This window comes from Triticum dicoccoides, chromosome 7A (genome assembly GCF_002162155.2).
Source record: "Triticum dicoccoides isolate Atlit2015 ecotype Zavitan chromosome 7A, WEW_v2.0, whole genome shotgun sequence".
NCBI lineage: Eukaryota > Viridiplantae > Streptophyta > Magnoliopsida > Poales > Poaceae > Triticum > Triticum dicoccoides.
Window position 1 is genome coordinate 8,717,295 of NC_041392.1, and position 8,721 is coordinate 8,726,015.

General features: G+C 44.7%; 1 pseudogene; it reads right to left on the bottom strand.

The window, feature by feature from the left end:
- Positions 1-1,940: 1,940 nt before the first annotated feature.
- Positions 1,941-8,721, bottom strand: part of LOC119332764 — an 86,695-nt pseudogene continuing 79,914 nt past the window's right edge.

The window sequence follows — 8,721 nt, forward strand, 5'->3', positions numbered from 1 at the left end:
AGATGCTTTTCTCCGCCAATTAACTGTCTAGCAGCGGGACTGACGCCCCTCTGTGCCATGAGATGTTTATAGCGTATACAACCAGATTTAGCAAATTCGGACCCCTATACACCCGCGGGCGCATCCGCAGATAGCGTCCGGTGGCCCCTCATATTTGTTGCCGCACATCCACACACCTCGAATGCGGAGCCTCGAATCCATGCAATCCATGCACGTCAATCATCTGACACAAAATTGTTTGAATTCAACAAATCGAAACAAAGCAAAGAAAATCATAGTTCAACAATCCGGACATGTCAAAAGAAAATCAATGTCCAAGCATAACAGATGCATCTGCGTGGGTGGAAAGCTCTTCGAAATGCCCCAACCGGCTGTCGGATCCTCCTATGTCCCAACATGGCCAGACGATGCCCCAACCTACGCATGGTACACATACGTGTGTGGACTCTGTAATCTTTAGATAGCTGATCAGTTTTGATGGTATCAAGGTCGGGACTGCTCATATATATATATATATGTCCCTTCATCGACCGCACAGTTCACCACTTCGTGCATCATCTCGACGTAGCCGCTGTCAGGGGTCACACGTACTCAACACCTTGACAACGGATGGAAGTAAGCACTAGACTCAGTTCAAGAAACTATTTACTTTCCTAGCAAGCAGGGAGGTTTCTCAAGGGGAAAAAGATGGAGACAGATGTACCCTATGACAAGGAAAAACAGAGTGGCTATTTCTATCCATAGGAGGATCGTACCAACAGGCTTAGAAACTTGAGCAGGGCTGGTAAATGTCCGCACAAATGAAGGAAGAATCATGCCAAAAGCTTAGTCCTGCTGGGAATGGGGAGGGCTCGGGCTCGTGTTGGAGTGTCGTCGCCTCTGCTTTGGTGGGCTGTCTTGTGTGAGATGCCGTTTTATCCCTGTTCATCCGCTTATTCCCTCCACCCGGTCTCAAGTCACCTTGTGGAGAGGAACTTGTTCAAATGCCTTGTGAGCAACGGCTGGGATCAAGATACCCCAGAGTGCAAAGAGATGTCATGGGGGGAACTTCGTGGGGCAAAATAGACTCCCTAGAAAGGCGGAGGTGCAGTAACCTCTCCAGATTGACAAATACCAAATGGAACAGCAAATAATCTTGCATGTAATTCCAGTGTCTCCAAGTGTCGGAGACTTCCAAACTCGCTTAGAAGTTTAAAGGTGCTATCACATTCAATCGTGAGATGGTTCAGAAGTAATAACTAGAAGCTTGCCAGATATGAAATCTTTAACAAATTCTTTATAGCAATCAATAATTGCTGCAAAATCACAGGCGCAATCAAATTATTACAACAATCAGTGCATAGCTGACAAACTACACACCACACACACACAGAGCATAGCATCAACATGAGCACGCCACGGCTCATGTTGCATAAGCTGGATGCCACTCTCATTTATTTCTCTCTTGCTCAGCGCTTGTACCATCATCCATCCAACCAGATGAGATACTTGCTTTGATGCATGCAAATATGGGTTGACCCAGCAAAGTGGACCGAACCAATCCAAACCAACCAAACTGGAAGATGCAACAGCACGCCGACAATGTGGATTGATACAGGCGCAGAGCCACACCATGGGAATGCGTATGCAGAGCACAAAAAAACGAATCAAGCAACATGATTTTGGGTAAGAAAAATACACATAACCACTATATCACAGAGAAATCTTCAACTTTGTAGGCTGACATGCATGTAGCGCTGAAGCAATCTGAAGATCAACTCAATGAAGGGTGGATTACCTACAATGCAGCATATAAATTGCCAATTAGATAATTGGTTAACTATATACATTAATTACTAGCAGTAGAGTAGTACTGGGACGATAATGAAAAGACAAGAAACTAAGCTGACTAGGACACTGAGTTAACTATTAATGAATTGAGGGATGGAGCCAATCATATCTCACCTGAGTACGGTGCCTCTCGGCAACTGGGCCTTCTTGTAGTACCTCGAGTGGGTCGGTTTGTAGAGCGAAGGGTGGTGGTTCACACCCCCTTCGTCCCACTCCAAGTTATCCCACCAATCATTCTCGCAGTCCACCTCGGGGTATTGCTTGGCAACGGTGGGCAAGCACCCGAGGCTCCAGCAGCCCCTTATCTTGATAGTCTCGAGCTTTGGCGCTAACATCTTACTCCCACATATGCACTATAGCCTAGGGAGATCGTGCAGGTGGATGCGCTTCAGGTTGGGGAAATATATAACTGTTTGCTTCTTTTGGCGCTCAGGGTCCAAAGGGAAGATCTCCATAAGATCGCCACAACACATGATCTCGAGGGTTGCTAATTGAGGTAAGGTAGTCATATGTGCGGATAAGGGGAGAACATGTATGAGCCTCGGGCAATAGTCTAGGTGCAAGAAGGTTAGGTATTGAAAGGAATTTTTATTGGGTAGGAACATTGTGTTGCACATCCAGATGAAGCGTGCCTTTAGGAGCTGGGATGCTCAAAATGTGTTCAACTGAGGAAAGCATTCAAACCCAGTAGAATGTCTTTTCTCATCACCATCCAAGGTGGGAGTAGCAAAGACATAGCTTAGGTTGGGGCACCTCTCAATCTGACACCATCCAAGGTGGCTCCAGGATTGTCTAATATGGCGCCAACCTATAACATATGGGAATAGGATGATGGTGATGGGCAAGCTGTCATGCACATGCAACTTACTAGCACGGTCGCATATATAACCAGGGATTAAAGCACTAGTTCCTTGGGTGCTGCCCTGCTTTTGCAGTAATCCACTCCTCATCTCCTCTTCATCTTGTATGTGGATATACCAGCCCGTTAACTCTTCAGCAACAACAGCAGGCGGGCCAAACCACATCCAGCAGGTTGCACCCTGATGTCTACTACACAACCTTCTTCTTGTAGACGTTGTTGGGCCTGCAAGTGCACAGGTTTGTAGGACAGTAGCAAATTTCTCTCAAGTGGATGACCTAAGGTTTATCAATCCATAGGAGGCGTAGGATGAAGATGGTCTCTCTCAAACAACCCTGCAACCAAATAACAAAGAGTCTCTTGTGTCCCCAACACACCCAATACAATGGTAAATTGTATAGGTGCACTAGTTCGGCAAAGAGATGGTGATACAAGTGCAATATGGATGATAGATATAGGTTTTTGTAAACTGAAAATATAAAAACAGCAAGGTAACTAATGATAAAAGTGAGCACAAACGATATTGCAATGCATTGAAAAAAGGCCTAGGGTTCATACTTTCACTACTGCAAGTTCTCTCAACAATAATAACATAGTTGGATCATATAAATATCTCTCAACACGCAACAAAGAGTCACTCCAAAGTCACTAATAGCGGAGAACAAATAAAGAGATTATGGTAGGGTACTAAACCACCTCAAAGTTATTCTTTCCAATCAATCCGTTGGGCTATTCCTATAAGTGTCACAAACAGCCCTAGAGTTCGTACTAGAATAACACCTTAAGATACAAATCAACCAAAACCCTAATGTCACCTAGATACTCCAATGTTACCTCAAGTATCCGTGGGTATGATTATACGATATGCATCACACAATCTCAGATTCATCTATTCAACCAACACATAGAACCTCACAGAGTGCCCCAAAGTTTCTACCGGAGAATGATGGCGAAAACATGTGCCAACCCCTATGCATAGGTTCATGGGCAGAACCCGCAAGTTGATCACTAAAACATACATCTAGTGGCACATGATATCCCATTGTCACCACAGATACGCACGGCAAGACATATATCAAGTGTTCTCAAATCTTTAAAGATTCAATCCGATAAGATAACTCCAAAGGGAAAACTCAATCCATTACAGGAGAGAAGAGGGGGGGAAGAAACATAAGATCCAACTATAATAACAAAGCTCGCGATACATCAAGATCGTGCGAAATCAAGAACATGAGAGAGAGAGAGAGAGAGAGAAAGAGAGATCAAACACATAGCTACTGGTACATACCCTCAGCCCCGAGGGTGAACTACTCCCTCCTAGTCATGGAGAGCGCCGGGATGATGAAGATGGCCACCGGTGAGGGTTCCCCCCTCCGGCAGGGTGCCGGAACAGGGTCCCGATTGACTTTTGGTGGCTACAGAGGCTTGCGGCGGCGGAACTCCCGATCTAATCTCTGTTCTGGAAGTTTTAGGGTACGCGAGTATATATGGGCGCAGGAAGTATGTCGGTGGAGCTTCGGGGGGCCCACGAGGCAGGGGGCGCGCCCTAGGGGGGGCGCCCCCACCCTCGTGGGCACCTCCCTTCTCTCCTGAAGTGGGGTCCAAGTCCATCCGGTAGCTTTCCTTCCAAAAGTAACTTCACTAGTTGATTTCGTTCCGTTTCGACTCCGTTTGATATTCCTTTTCTTCAAAACACCGAAATAGGCAAAAAGCAACAATTCTGGGCTGGGCCTCTGGTTAATAGGTTAGTCCCAAAAATAATATAAAAGTGGGTAATAAAGCCCAATATTGCCCAAAACAGTAGATAATATAGCATGGAGCAATCAAAAATTATAGATACGTTGGAGACGTATCAGGCATCCCCAAGCTTAATTCTGCTCGTCCTCGAGTAGGTCAACAACAACAACAACAACAACAAAGCCTTTAGTCCCAAACAAGTTGGGGTAGGCTAGAGGTGAAACCCATAAGATCTCGCAACCAACTCATGGCTCTGGCACATGGATAGCAAGCTTCCACGCACCCCTGTCCATAGCTAGCTCTTTGTCGATACTCCAATCCTTCAGGTCTCTCTTAACGGACTCCTCCCATGTCAAAATCGGTCGACCCCGCCCTCTCTTGACATTCTCCGCACGCTTTAGCCGTCCGCTATGCACTGGAGCTTCTGGAGGCCTGCGCTGAATATGCCCAAACCATCTCAAACGATGTTGGACAAGCTTCTCCTCAATTGGTGCTACCCCAACTCTATCTCGTATATCATCATTCCAGACTCGATCCTTCCTCGTGTGGCCACACATCCATCTCAACATACGCATCTCCGCCACACCTAACTGTTGAACATGTCGCCTTTTAGTCGGCCAACACTCCGCGCCATACAACATTGCGGGTCGAACCGCCGTCCTGTAGAACTTGCCTTTTAGCTTTTGTGGCACTCTCTTGTCACAGAGAATGCCAGAAGCTTGGCGCCACTTCATCCATCCGGATTTGATTCGATGGTTCACATCTTCATCAATACCCCCATCCTCCTGCAACATTGACCCCAAATACCGAAAGGTGTCCTTCCGAGGTACCACCTGGCCATCAAGGCTAACCTCCTCCTCCTCGCAGCTAGTAGTACTGAAACCGCACATCATGTACTCGGTTTTAGTTCTACTAAGCCTAAACCCTTTCGATTCCAAGGTTTGTCTCCATAACTCTAACTTCCTATTTACCCCCATCCGACTATCGTCAACTAGCACCACATCATCCGCAAAGAGCATACACCATGGGATATCTCCTTGTATACCCCTTGTGACCTCATCCATCACCAATGCAAAAAGATAAGGGCTCAAAGCTGACCCCTGATGCAGTCCTATCTTAATCGGGAAGTCATCGGTGTCGACATCACTTGTTCGAACACTTGTCACAACATTATTGTACATGTCCTTGATGAGGGTAATGTACTTTGCTGGGACTTTGTGTTTCTCCAAGGCCCACCACATGACATTCCGCGGTATCTTATCATAGGCCTTCTCCAAGTCAATGAACACCATATGCAAGTCCTTCTTATGCTCCCTATATCTCTCCATAAGTTGTCGTACCAAGAAAATGGCTTCCATGGTCGGCCTCCCAGGCATGAAACCAAACTGATTTTTGGTCACGCTTGTCATTCTTCTTAAGCGGTGCTCAATGACCAATAAAATTTAGCATTATATATTTTATATACTAACATTGAACACACAATTGCAATGATATTATTGGTATCAAACTTTATTGTTCACAAGTCAAATAACTATTACCAGTTCCTCACAAATACAACAACAATATAATGAAACTATATATTTTGTGGCAAATGTATTGTTCAGTTTTTTAGTTTGGATAATCATTAAACCAAATTCCTTGTAAACCTAAAAAATCATTAAATATTACAAAAGAAATCCATCCATAGAATAGTTTGTGCTACTTAAATATTTTATGCTGTTTTTATATGATGTTGTTCCTTCAAATATCTTGGTAGAGGCTCCGAATTGAATATCCGTGCTAGTTTAGCTTAGTTTTAACTAATAGAAAATTCTCATTTAAAAAGTTATACCTCCTCCATTTTTATATAAAAGTCCACTTGGCTTTTTGTGTCAAACTTTCACTTCTAATTTTGGTCAACAAAATATGTGTTATATGTCATCAAAAATATATCATCGAAAATTTGTTTGAAATGTGTATCCAATGACATACTTTTTATGATATATGACTCGCATTTTGTTTGTTAAATTAGTGGTCATTGTTAGACATGTAAATATGAAGTGGCTTTGTATTAGTGAATAGAAGAAGTAGAAAATTCTAGAGTATATGAGGTGTACATAGTTGGTTTGTCAACCTTTTCCGGTCATATATGTCGCTTGTTGTCGGCCATGGACTACGAGCTCGGGCATCGATCCTTACCTCTCTAAGATGCTTTTCTCCGCCAATTAACTGTCTAGCAGCGGGACTGACGCCCCTCTGTGCCATGAGATGTTTATAGCGTATACAACCAGATTTAGCAAATTCGGACCCCTATACACCCGCGGGCGCATCCGCAGATAGCGTCCGGTGGCCCCTCATATTTGTTGCCGCACATCCACACACCTCGAATGCGGAGCCTCGAATCCATGCAATCCATGCACGTCAATCATCTGACACAAAATTGTTTGAATTCAACAAATCGAAACAAAGCAAAGAAAATCATAGTTCAACAATCCGGACATGTCAAAAGAAAATCAATGTCCAAGCATAACAGATGCATCTGCGTGGGTGGAAAGCTCTTCGAAATGCCCCAACCGGCTGTCGGATCCTCCTATGTCCCAACATGGCCAGACGATGCCCCAACCTACGCATGGTACACATACGTGTGTGGACTCTGTAATCTTTAGATAGCTGATCAGTTTTGATGGTATCAAGGTCGGGACTGCTCATATATATATATATATGTCCCTTCATCGACCGCACAGTTCACCACTTCGTGCATCATCTCGACGTAGCCGCTGTCAGGGGTCACACGTACTCAACACCTTGACAACGGATGGAAGTAAGCACTAGACTCAGTTCAAGAAACTATTTACTTTCCTAGCAAGCAGGGAGGTTTCTCAAGGGGAAAAAGATGGAGACAGATGTACCCTATGACAAGGAAAAACAGAGTGGCTATTTCTATCCATAGGAGGATCGTACCAACAGGCTTAGAAACTTGAGCAGGGCTGGTAAATGTCCGCACAAATGAAGGAAGAATCATGCCAAAAGCTTAGTCCTGCTGGGAATGGGGAGGGCTCGGGCTCGTGTTGGAGTGTCGTCGCCTCTGCTTTGGTGGGCTGTCTTGTGTGAGATGCCGTTTTATCCCTGTTCATCCGCTTATTCCCTCCACCCGGTCTCAAGTCACCTTGTGGAGAGGAACTTGTTCAAATGCCTTGTGAGCAACGGCTGGGATCAAGATACCCCAGAGTGCAAAGAGATGTCATGGGGGGAACTTCGTGGGGCAAAATAGACTCCCTAGAAAGGCGGAGGTGCAGTAACCTCTCCAGATTGACAAATACCAAATGGAACAGCAAATAATCTTGCATGTAATTCCAGTGTCTCCAAGTGTCGGAGACTTCCAAACTCGCTTAGAAGTTTAAAGGTGCTATCACATTCAATCGTGAGATGGTTCAGAAGTAATAACTAGAAGCTTGCCAGATATGAAATCTTTAACAAATTCTTTATAGCAATCAATAATTGCTGCAAAATCACAGGCGCAATCAAATTATTACAACAATCAGTGCATAGCTGACAAACTACACACCACACACACACAGAGCATAGCATCAACATGAGCACGCCACGGCTCATGTTGCATAAGCTGGATGCCACTCTCATTTATTTCTCTCTTGCTCAGCGCTTGTACCATCATCCATCCAACCAGATGAGATACTTGCTTTGATGCATGCAAATATGGGTTGACCCAGCAAAGTGGACCGAACCAATCCAAACCAACCAAACTGGAAGATGCAACAGCACGCCGACAATGTGGATTGATACAGGCGCAGAGCCACACCATGGGAATGCGTATGCAGAGCACAAAAAAACGAATCAAGCAACATGATTTTGGGTAAGAAAAATACACATAACCACTATATCACAGAGAAATCTTCAACTTTGTAGGCTGACATGCATGTAGCGCTGAAGCAATCTGAAGATCAACTCAATGAAGGGTGGATTACCTACAATGCAGCATATAAATTGCCAATTAGATAATTGGTTAACTATATACATTAATTACTAGCAGTAGAGTAGTACTGGGACGATAATGAAAAGACAAGAAACTAAGCTGACTAGGACACTGAGTTAACTATTAATGAATTGAGGGATGGAGCCAATCATATCTCACCTGAGTACGGTGCCTCTCGGCAACTGGGCCTTCTTGTAGTACCTCGAGTGGGTCGGTTTGTAGAGCGAAGGGTGGTGGTTCACACCCCCTTCGTCCCACTCCAAGTTATCCCACCAATCATTCTCGCAGTCCACCTCGGGGTATTGCTTGGCAACGGTGGGCAAGC